Source organism: Heterocephalus glaber, unplaced genomic scaffold, assembly GCF_053883595.1.
Source record: "Heterocephalus glaber isolate CG9 unplaced genomic scaffold, H.glaber_assembly_v1.0 deba00001586, whole genome shotgun sequence".
Classification (NCBI taxonomy): domain Eukaryota; kingdom Metazoa; phylum Chordata; class Mammalia; order Rodentia; family Bathyergidae; genus Heterocephalus; species Heterocephalus glaber.
The window spans coordinates 12,945,994-12,958,521 of NW_028258364.1; the positions used below are offsets into that span (position 1 = coordinate 12,945,994).

A 12,528-nucleotide genomic window follows, 5' to 3' on the forward strand; every position below is an offset into this window, starting at 1 on the left:
ACAGATGGTTTTTATTTTATTTTTAGAAAAACAAGTACCATAAGGGTACAGAAAAGAGGCAAAAGGAAGTGAAGAGGATGCAAGTTTAAAAGTTTGAATGTTATGTTTTGTTCCTTCTGTTCAGAGAATAACAAAGGTGAAAAAATGCCTTGAAAGAATCAAAGGTTGACATATTAAAGCAATAGAAGCTATCAAAACTTAAGATAGTCAAGGTAATTTTAAAGTTTTGTTTCTCTATCTATTCTCTAATCTGTCATATTTATGTTATGTAGAATCATACACAAATACAATAAAAATAATTATAGCCTTTCTGTTCACTGTGCAATGATTTCTTGAGAGCAATTTAAAGATAATATACTTCAAATTTCAAGTACTTTTAAAACTTTCAATCATAAATTTAGCATATATAGTTTCATATATATGCTGAATATGATATATATTATATTATATCTGTATGTTTTTGGATTTTAGTTTTTATTTCTCAGGAAGGATTGTCATTTCTTTTATCTTAAAATTCTTAACAGAGCTGAGTCGCATTTGTGTATCAAACCATTAAAAAAAGGCAATTACATTTTTATATGCTGCATCAATTATGAAAAAGAAAATTCATTTGATAAAAGATGTCAAAATTGGTAAGAACTATTTTTGTTGAATTTACAGTAAATCCTAAATTTTCATGTGTACCAGGTAAGTAGAAGAGGAAATAGCTAACACCAATAATGGGAATGAAATATCAATATATATTTTATTTACAGAATTTACACAGTTGGTTCGCAATATATGCTTATGTTGTCTTTTTAGTATAGGTTACTTTCTAAGCACATCATAGTATTTGCGTAAAGTATACCTTCCCTGAAAAAAGTAAATATAAACAAGTCAAAATATACTAAAAACAATTTCAGGGATTCTGTCACAGAGACTTCAGAATTAGTATAAATGAACTCTCGTGAGTATGTGTACCTTTTTACCTTTTGGACTAACAAATATCTGAACATGGAATGTGTGTAAGCTCACTAATTTTTATTTTAAAGCATAATTAAAACTATTTTGCTATAATAAAAATTGTTACATATAATTTTATAACAATAGAAGTATGATTTATAAAATCTTATCTTTTATATGGGTTTGGTGTGTTCTATTATAAAGATAGTCTTATTTGTTTCCATTCTAACTGAAATATAGGTCACTGGTCATGCCTAAAAGCATTTATTCTGATGAATAAGTTTTTCTTTTCTTATTGTTACAAGATCTTTTTATTCCCTTTACCTTTCTGTAACTGAATGCTAAACCGAAGGGGCTATTCATCTTGCATGCTGAGATTTTCTGTACCCTCCGGAGGTGTAAAGTATGCATGAGATGAGTGTTATGCAGAAAGCAACCCACTGGCAAACACACATTAGCTTCTTACTGCTACTTTCAATAAGTGAAATTTCCAGTTATGGGACCATACAAGAAAATTTACACAAGCTTGACCAAGCTAATTGAATGTTATATCTCATATTTTTCTTTTCTTTTCTTTTCCTTTTTCTTTCTTTCTTTCTTTCTTTCTTTCTTTTTTCTTTCTTTCTTTCTTTCTTTCTTTCTTTCTTCCTTCCTTCCTTTTTTTTGGTCTACTTAGTTTTGGAAAAATACTTGTAAAAATAATAGAACAGTATTTAATATAAATAAAATAACAATGAATTGACTATGGAAATGAACTACAAATTCCTGTCAACTGAAAGTTTTTATTGTTTAATTAGACTAACCTGCTTGATGTTATGGTGAAAACTCCCATAGTGGTATAACTCTTAGAAACAATAAGCTAAGAAGCCATTTCATTACGAGTATTTTTTAAAAACTTTCAATGTTTCCACCCTGAGTTAAGTACTTAACACAGGTTTTTATATTCTATGTTGTTTTTTGTTGCAATGAGCTTCTTAGTAGAGTTCCTTGATCTATTTGCTTTACTCTTGAAAGTCAAATGGAATTCATTTATTCATCAATTTAAACAGTGGATATTTATTAAGTTCTTTTTGTAATTTCTGTCCATTTGTAGTTTCTGGGGATTCAAGTGAGCTGTCTCTGCCCTGAAATCCTGTGTGTTGATGCACTCACATAAACAGGTTATTGTAATCAAGACGCTGGTTCTCCTAATAGGCAGGACACTGATGAGACTGACACCTTTACACCAACCTAGTAAGAATCTCCTTAGAAGAAATAAGAATCCAAATTGGCTTCCTGAGAGGTGCAGGGGCCTGACAAACCATGGCAAAGTAATGCTGGTATAGATATAAGTAACACAAAGATATTGAATGTGCAGGAATATATCCCCTCTGCCTCCTTTCCCTGCTTTCCTACCCCATTGGTCTGTCAAAGTATCCAGAGTTCCTGCAAGAGGATGCAACTAGCAGGAGGGAAAGGGAGCATTCTGTAGCATCAGTTCTCAGGAAAGTTTTGGTATTTATTCAAGAAAACACATAAGGTCTTATTCCCTTCTCTAATCTGAACTTTTCTCTTTACTGCCAAACCTCTCAACCTCATCATTAAGGACTAGGTGTGGATGAAGGAGAAGGGAGAACATGTGCTGTTCTCAGGAAAGGTCCAACTAGGGCTCATCCTTGCTTTCACCATGCTGCAGTGCCTACATCTGGAATTATTATTGCCTTAATGTACAACCTTTGTATAAAGGCAATGAACAGCAGTAAAAAATAACAGATACATGATTTATAGGTAATATAGAATATCTTAACTCCAGTTTTAATTCTTCATATTATGAAATGTTCATGAATATTAATATTTAATAATGTTTACTTTTATTGAGTTCATGTGAAATTGTAATGTTATATTGCTAAATTATAAAAATAAGTTTAGATTAGATCAGAGATATATAAGAAAGGACAGTCAAAAACATATAGGGTGAGCTCTACAAGGTGATAGATTCATCAGATGTTGTAGTCCAAATTCTTGATGCTAGAGATCCAATGGGTACACATTCCCCCAAACTGAGGCTTACTTGAAAAAGGAAAAACCCTGTAAGCATCCCATTTCTGTACTCAACAAATGAGACCTTGTTCCAACCTGGGCAACAAAACGATGAGTTGCTGTTCTCTCTCAGGAGTATCCAACACTTGCTTTCCATGCAAGTCTTTCTAATCCCTTTGGCAAAAGAGCATTCATTCAGCTTCTGCGGCAGTTTGGAAAGTCTCACACTGACAAGAAACAGATCAGAGTCGGCTTCATTTCCTATCCAAATGTTGGCAAGAGCTCCATGATCAACACATTGCATTCTAAGAAAGTCTGCGACATGGCCCCCATTGCAGGTGAAACAAAGGCCTGGCAGTGTATTACCTTGATGCTTCAGATATTGTTCATTGACTGTCCAGGTGTGGTTTACCCCTGAGGACTCAGAGACAGACATTGTGCTGAAAGGAGTTGTTCAAGTTGAAAAACTTAAGTCTCCCGAGACCACATTGGTGTTGTTGTAGAACGAGCAAAAACAGAATGTATCAGTAAGTTGTGCAAGATTGATTCGTGAGAGAATGCTGAGGACTTTCTTTTCTTAAAATTTTTATTTTTTATTACTTTTTGTTCCCCATTAAGTTTAGTGGTACATTTTCAGTATAAAATACAGTTACATTCATCATTGGGATCTTGTACCATTACATGAGTATCTTGGTTCTTTTTTTTTACCCCTTCCCTTGTCCTCCCTTCACCCCCTCCACCCTTCCCTATTTGCAAAGACCTTGTTTCCATTTTTTTCCTCTTCTCATATTTTTTCCTTTCCCTTTTTTCCCTTCCCCTACCCCTCCCAATTCCCCTGCTCTTTTAGACCTTTTCTTCCTGTTACCCAATATCAGTTATACATTTTTAAAATTACAATATTAAGATCTAGGAGACATTACCACAGATTTTACAGAATTTAAAAGGATATAGAAAGCATATTTCAAAAATCTGTTTTGAAATAAATTTGATAACTTCTAAGAAGTAACTCAGAAGACAAAATAATGAAACTAACTCTGGACGAAATATAAAATTTCAATAGCACCTATTAAAGAAAGTATGTTCCTCACTTGAAAACCTACCTATATGACAACAGCAGGCTCATATACATTTTAGCTGATAAATTATATTAAACAAAGCAGAAAAAAGAAGGAACACTTCTCCCCTCATTTTAGGAACTCAACATTGTGCTAATCCTAAAACTGGATAAAGATAATAGAAGAAAAAAGTATGAACATAGATAGAAATTTATTTAACAAAAAAATCTATTGGAAGTCAGATCTGGCAGGATGTAGAAAGTGGTTTTGTTATAGAGATGGCAGTGTTGGTTCAGCATTGGAAGATCCACCCCCAAAAGTTATCATTTTAACAGAGGAAAGGAAAAAGCCATATGATCCTATCACTAGTTGGAGAAAAAGTATTGGACTAAATTCCACAGCTGTGCATGGTAAAAGCTATCAGGAGACTAGAAGTGGAACAGAACCTTCTCAACAGATTAAAGACATGTACTCCATACTTCCAGCGAGAATGTCTTATATAAATAGAGAAGATACAATGCTTTCTCCTTAAGGTGGGGAACAAGGGCAGATATGTGTACTTTTTATCTGTACATTAAACTTTGAAACCTAGTCCCCACCAAAATAGTCTGGCAATAAAATGACACAACTAGAATAGGATTGGCATGGCAAAAGCAAAATCTTTATATATAGATGAAATGATCATCTACAGAGAAAATACTAAGAAATCTCTAAGAGCCCCTAGAACTTGTATTTGAATTTACCAGGATTAGAAAACACAAGGTATATATAAAAATTCAGGTCTGTGTATACTTGCTATAAATGAAGAATTGGATACTGAAATTTAAAAGTTATGTAGGAGTACAAAGGACCTAGGAAAGTTAAAAACACTGTTGGAAGATGTTTAGTACCTAATTTTAAGAATTCTTCTAAAGCTACAGTAATCAAGGCAGTGTTGGTGTAAGGAAAGACATATAGATCATTTGAATAAAACAGAGAATCTAGTAATAGAACCACACATATATGGTCCACTGAGTTTTGAAAGATTATTTAATATTAGCATTTTATAGAATATAAACTCAATTCAAGAGCCGAGGAAGAGAAAATATTTGCAGCAAATGGCACTAGAACACCTGGTATCCATATATAAAAAATTAATCTCAACCCCTTTTATCCATACATGAAAATAACTTGAAGGGATCTATGAACCTAAATAAGAAAGCCTAAAAGTATAAAACTTTAAGAGGAAATTATAATGGAAAGTATTTATGAATTCAGGGCAGGCAAGAACCACCTAGGATACAAAAAACATGATGTATAAAAGAAAAAAATTGATAAATGAGATTCCATCAAAATTTAGAACTTTAAATGACATTAAAATGAAAAGTAGTCCTTAAACTGACCATATTTACAATGCATATAACCTATGACCAGAATATATAAAGAACTCTTGCAGCTCATTAATAGACAACCCAATTAAAATGTAGACATAAGAAGATGATAAATAGCCAGTATAGCACAAGGAATGGTGTGCAAATGTAGAATCAGGAAAATATTAATCAGTATAATAATAAGATTTAATTATACCCTCATTAGGGAGATGAAGTTAAAAGTTTTAAAAGCCTTGTCATGACTTTTTCTTTTTGTTAGATTCTCCCCCTTTGTGTTTAATTTGTCATGCCCAATGGATTCATTCTGCTGGGTTTCCTGGGGTTGTGATCCTCCTTGTCTTTTCCTAGGGTATTGTCTAAAACTTTTTGGAGTGCCGGTTAGATATTCATGAAGTTCCTGAGGTGCTCTTTATCATGAAAGTATCTTATTTCTCCATCAATTTTGAAAGATAGTTTTGCAGGGTACATCAATCTGGGTTGGAGGCTGTTTTCCTTTAGGGCTTGAAATACATCACTCCAATCTCTTCTTGCCTTGAGGGTTTGCATTGAGAAGTCTGCTGTGATTCTGATGGGCTTTCCTTTGTATGTGATTTGTTTCTTTGCTCTCACTGCTTGTAGAATTTTATTCTTCTGTTGGATTTCTGGAATCCTAACTATTATATGCCTATGTGTAGAGGCTTTTTTTTTTATTAAGGCTAGCTGGAGTCCTATATGCCTCACTTATCTGTATGTCAAGTTCTTTTCCCCTCCTTGGGAAGTTTTCTGCCATCACTTCTGTGAAGAGTTTTTTTATGTCATCTGCACTCTCTCTTCTTTCTTCATTGACTCTAATCAGTCTTATGTTATTCTTCTTTGCATCATCTAGCAGCTGCTGGATTGATTTCTCATGTTCCCTTACAATTTTAAAGCAATTTTTCTTTTCCTCCTCACTAATTGCAATCTTATCTTCTATATGTGAAATTGTATCCTCACATTGGTTCATTCTGCTGTTCAGACTTTCTATGGAGTTTTTAATCTCTTGGAAATCTGTTTGTATCTGTTTTATGGATTCCATTTGTTTCCTATGTTGGGATTCCATCATGTTCCTCAGATCCTCTATTTTTTTATCTGTGTCCTCTCTAGATTTATTAATCATGTCTTGCACCATGAGCAAAATCTTTGCTGTTATTTGAGTAATTATTTCTGATTTCATTTTTCCCAGATCCTCTTTTGTTGCCAGTTCAGAGAGTCCAGGTGGTTGAGTATCAGAGTGTTCCATCTTGTTTCCCTTTGGGGTTGCTGTAGGTGATCTGGAACTCTGTTTTTGAGGCTTGTTTATGTGTTTCCTCATTTCCACACGGAGGGGGTGCTTCTGGCGCCTGTGCGGGGCACCTTCTGTGTCCTAGGAGCTTGGGATGGCAGCAGGGGAGCTTCCTTCTGGTGCTGGGACCAGCTGAGGTTCTCTGCCCTAGGAGCCTGGGATGGAGTCAGGGAGCTTCCTTACGGTTGCTGGGGCCAGCTGAGCTCAAGACCTATTACTCAATGTGTCACAGGAGTGTCAGACATCTAAAGTCCTCATGGAGGCAGGTTTCTCATTCACAAGAAGGTATCTGAAAACTCCATACCCACACTGACAACTTGCCATTATTTCATCTTTGCAGGAGGGTAAAGAATACTGCTTTTTACATCATCCCCGGGTCTCATCTACCTGAAGCCCACCATCAGCCATTCGCACAGGTGTCTGGAGCTCTGCAGATTGAGGCAGCCAGTGCAGAGGCCATAGGTGAAAGTGTGCTGAGGACTTTCTTGAGAAGCTTGCTTTACCACGCTGGGAAATTATTAAAGGGTGGAGAGCCTGACTTCGAGACTGTGGGCAAGATGGTTCTTAATGACTGGCAATGGGGCCGGGCCCCTTTCCTTGTCAAACCAACCAATGCTACTGAAACAACCCAGAACAACTTGGAGGAGGAGACTGCAGAGAACATAGGTGAAGGTTCTGAATCTGTCACTGAAAAAGAAAAAGAGGACCATCCCTGTGATGCTAACTCTGAAATGCAGCAGATCCTTGCATGGGTTCAACAGAACTTCGGCAAAATCAATGTTGTGCCCCAGTTTTCTGGGGATGACCTGGATCCTGTGGAGGTGTCAGACAATGAGGAAGAGCTGGAGAGCTTTTCTGCTGCTGAGAAGGAGGAGGAGCAGAAGCAGGAGCAACCAGATGCCAAGGAAGAGGCTCATCAGCAGTTCCAGGAGCAGCAAGCAGGAAAAGACACCAAAGCAGTGATAAAAGCCCTGGATGAGAAGATTGTAAAATACCAGAAGTTTTTAAATAAAGCCAAGGCTAAAAAGTTTTCAGCAGTCAGGATATACAAAGTGTTAAGTGAAAAGGTTTTTGCAAAATCTGAAGAACAAAAAGAAACACTTAAAGAAGAAGAAGTAAATGAAACAGCACCTACTAAAAAGGGAAGGAAGTGGAAGGCACAGAGGGAAGAGGAACAGTCAAGTAAAACTCAAAGGCCGCTTACATGTAAGGAACAAAGGCAAGCAGCAAGGAACAGCAATCCAGAACAGTTGGTGTCCGTTACTGTGAAGGACAGTGACAAAAACAAAAAAAAATTCAGACATAAGCATTAACACCTAAAGAGTTGTTTATTAAATTATACCAAAATGTGCAATTAACAAAAATAAATGGTGCAAAATTTTAATATATAAAAGCATGATTTTGGAATGTTATTAATACTGATATATTTGTATTTTTTATTAATTTAAGATTTACCTATTAGTAAGTTCACATTTTTAAATAGTGACATATATTTATGTTATTTTATTTCTTAAAACAATAAACTCACTTATAAATTACACAATATCGAAATGTGTTAAAGTTCTGAAATTCTTTTTCCAAAATCATTTTATATAGACATAATGATTGTCTAAATTTCTCTACATATAAAATTTACTATTAATATATAATTTACATTAAATAGTATTTAATTTTATATTAGATAATATTTAATTATTAAATAATATTTAAATAGTAAATGTATAATTTGTGTATATGTGAGATTCTGTTTATTCAAGTGGAACTTTAGTAAAATAATTAGGTGTGAGAATTCAATATATAGTGGAGAGTTTAAATAATATTTAAATATGAACTCAGACAAGCATAAATTCAGTGTCCAGATGTTTGTAATTCCTGTTTTCTGTAATTACATTGAATGATTGTTGAATAGTGTTTAAAATTAATTCCAATGAAACTTAGTCTGTCTTGCATATTGATTTATTTTTTAAAAGAAAAAAATGTTTTTGGTACTATGGATTGAGCCCAGGGCTTTTTCATTGAGCTGTACCCCAGGTCTTTTTATTTTGAGACAATCCCTCACTAACTTTCCCAGGCTGGCCTCGTGCTCATCATCCTCCTGCTTCAGCCTCCCAGAGTGCTGAGATTACATGGATGCACAACCATGCCTGCTTGCTGTCATTTTAACAGTGTTTAATTTGTACATACAATTCAATATAAATGATTTAATAGCTGTTAAGTGTATGTTATGTAATGTTCATTTAGAAGCTCAGTTTTTACTGTACTCATTTCAATTTTCACAAAAAATTATTTCACAGTACATTAATTTCTATTATGTATTTTGCACTTTGCCATTAACATATTTTCGTTATTTCAATAAACAAAGCTAAACATGGTATTAGCTGTTTGGCTCTATGCTTCAGTAATTTCACCAAACTACTAGGAAGCAAACATGACTGTACTAGATTCTTGTTTTAATTATTCTTATTGATTATAGTGTGTTTTATTATTATTTTTAAACAATAGTGAACTTATGTCTATAAATTGATTAACGAATTGTAGTCTTAATCATGAAATGGTGGAATCTACAGCTGGCTAAGTAATGTGTTTCCTTACAAATTACTTAAATTACAGATGTCAAGCACATTGCAGTCTCCACTTAATAGGAGAAGTAGCTTGCCAAGAAGTCATTTTATCATTAGCTTTTCTCAACACTGGTACAGCTGCTGAAAATGTAGCCATTCATTTCGAACAAGTCGCATCACAGAATGCAATTTCAAACTGTACAGTGTCTACAACAGTACTCCAAATTTCAAGTGACTTACGTGGTTTAATATTCTTTCAATAGCAATAGCTAAAGATGTTAAATTACATTTATGATTGTTTTAAAATGAATATGATAGCCTTGCAAGATCATGTTTTAAATAAAAATTGAAAACTATGTAATGATGTGATTACATTTGTAGAGTTAAGCAAACTATAACATCATTTGTTATTAAGTATTGAAATTTATATATAATAGTAAAGTAATCCATTCTTTATCATGACCTGATGTTTTTGAAAAAAATATTAAAACATGCATTAATTATCTTTATGATCCCAAATATTGTTAAAAGTACACAAATAAACACATTTATTTATGATTGTTTTGTTTTGATCTTAATAACACCTTTCATGGTAATGCTTAAACAAACAGATGGAACCTCAGGAATTTTCTTGCCCATACACATATACATACACATGGTTGTATCCTGGTCATGGGAGAAAAGTACTAAAGTTATTAGCTAATCAATTTATAAATTATAATGAGAGAATCAATATAACTTTAACAGAACTCATAATTACTTTATCATAGACTTTCTACTGTGTTGAGGATGGTGAACTTTCTCAGGTAAAAAGTGTCATGTTGGCTGGCTTCTACATATAGAATAATCACTAAAAGGAATAAGTTCTAGTCCTTAGGAATTAGATTAGAAAATTTAAACAGTCTATGTCACACAAAATATTTAAAATTGATATTCAAAGGAGTCAAGATGGCAAAAAATGCTAACTGGCAGTGAAAAACGTGATTTAATTTGTTCATTTCAAGGACAGTATGGTTTTGATCATGTTACAGTTATGAGTTGCACAGTGATAGTCTGCTTTTAGTTGTATGCATTTCATAAGCAATCTGGCATCAATGATGTAAGATTACTTCAGTATATAACTCTGAGAATATGAAAGGATAATTCCAAACACAAAAACACACATCATCTCACTTTATTCATGTATTATTATGCATTTATATCAATGTTGGAACACAGAGTAATTCACAACTCAACTTTTATTTTAACTATTAAATATGTGGCTAATCACCAGTAAGATAATATATTAAATTATATTTCCCCCAGAGTTTACATATAGATAGACTTAAGGATTTTTTTTTGCTTGTTTAAAAGTACTATTCTTCTTTTCAAATCATGATGTGCTTCCTCTGTAGTTTCTCATTCTTGTTGTTACCTTGCATTGTTCACAAACAAGCTTAATTTTTTTCTTTGAAAATGCTGTTTAACGATTTTGTTCTCAACAGTTCCTTCAGCCTTTTTAATGTTCCTCCACAGTCTGTAGAGGAACAATAAATTCACAATAATAATTGCATACTCACCCAGAAGATGTTGGATCATAACAGAAAAAAAATTTAATTTAGATTTTAATTTAGATAAGATACTGATAATTTTCTTAGGCTCTGAGTTGCATAACCAATGTTTTTGGAAGAAAGAAATCCTTCATTAATTTCCAAGGAGATAAACAAACATCACAGATATTCGGAGTGCTTTCTAAAAAAAATTATGTGTTCTTGTTATTTTAATAGTACAACAACTGAATTTTTAAAATTTTATGAGCACAGGTATACAAAGTGATTGGAACAAATGAAAATGCTTTTTGAAAATTGGAATGCTAAACTTTCAAATACTAAAGTGCATAGCATAGAACACAATAAAGGCCAAATATCAGATAATTAAAATGTAGAAGAAGGTAGTTCTAAATAGGGAAAGATAGTGAAAAAACCCCCTTTTTAAAAATAATTATGTAAAGTATCCAGCAAAGAAATCAGAAGTACGATTGCATTTTCATCTTTTGATTCCTTCCTTTTTTCCCTTCCTTCTTTCTTTCTTCTCTCCCTTTTCTCCTCCTCTTCTTTCTCTGTCCTCTCACCCAACAATTTCTCTCTCTTTCTCTACTTTAGAATATTTCTTTCTTCTTATACTAAAATTTAAAGAAAGGGTGCAAGATATTTAAGAAAAATTTTATATATCAAATATAGAATTACTTGAAATGAAAATGCATAGTATTTTACACAAAAGACCCAAAAATTCCACCAAATGTCTCCTAGAATTAATAATCAAATTCAACAGGATATAAGATCAATACACAAAAATCTTCAGTATTCCTGTTCAGCCATAGTGAAGTGAATGAGAACAAAACTGGGAAAACAATACCAATCATAATAACATAAAAATATTAAATACTTAGGAATTAACCCAACAAAGGAAGTGAAAGACCTTTAAAACAAAAACTACAGTACTCTGAAAAAGAACATCAAAGAGGACATCAGAAAATGGAAAGGTATCCCTTGTTCAATATTGTGAAAATGGCCATGCATCCAATTCTTAAAGATAGATTTAATTCAATCCCAATCAAATTATCAATAGCATTCTTCACAGAATTTGCGATTATGTTAACATTTATGTTGAACAATGAGAATTTCAGAACAGCAAAAGCAATCCTGAATAATGAATGCAAAGCAGGAAGAATCACAAATCAAGATTTCAAGTTATATTACAAAGCTACAGATAAAAACACCATGCTGCTGGAAGAAAAAAAAATAAAGAGGTATGGATCAATGGAGCATGATATAAGATGCGGAAATGACCACGGCACATTAAGCTATCTAGTATTTCACAAAGGTGCCAAAAATATGCATTGGAGGAAAGAGTCTTTAACAATGTTGGGAAACTTGGCTATACAAATGCAGAAGATAGACTCTAGATCCATACTTTTCATCATATACTAAATCAAAATAAAAATGGATTAAAAGTCTAAATATTAAAACAGAAACAATCTACTGGATGATAAAATAGGTAAAAACTCTTGAAGATATACACATAGGCAAGGACTTTCTAAACAGAACTCAACTAAATATGAAATAACATCAAGAATCGATAGCACAATTTGTAATAGCTCAATCTTGGAAGTGGCTTACATGTCCATCAACAGATGAATGAATAAAGAAAACTTGATATTTATACATGATAGATTACTACTTGCCATAAAGAATGAAAAACTTGAGTCATATATAGGAAAAATGATGCATCTTGAAACCATA

At 33.1% G+C, this 12,528-nt stretch overlaps 1 pseudogene; it reads left to right on the forward strand.

Annotated features, from left to right (window-relative positions):
- The first annotated feature begins 620 nt into the window (after positions 1-620).
- Positions 621-7,999, forward strand: LOC147823415 (nucleolar GTP-binding protein 2 pseudogene; annotated as a pseudogene).
- The last annotated feature ends 4,529 nt before the right edge of the window (positions 8,000-12,528 follow it).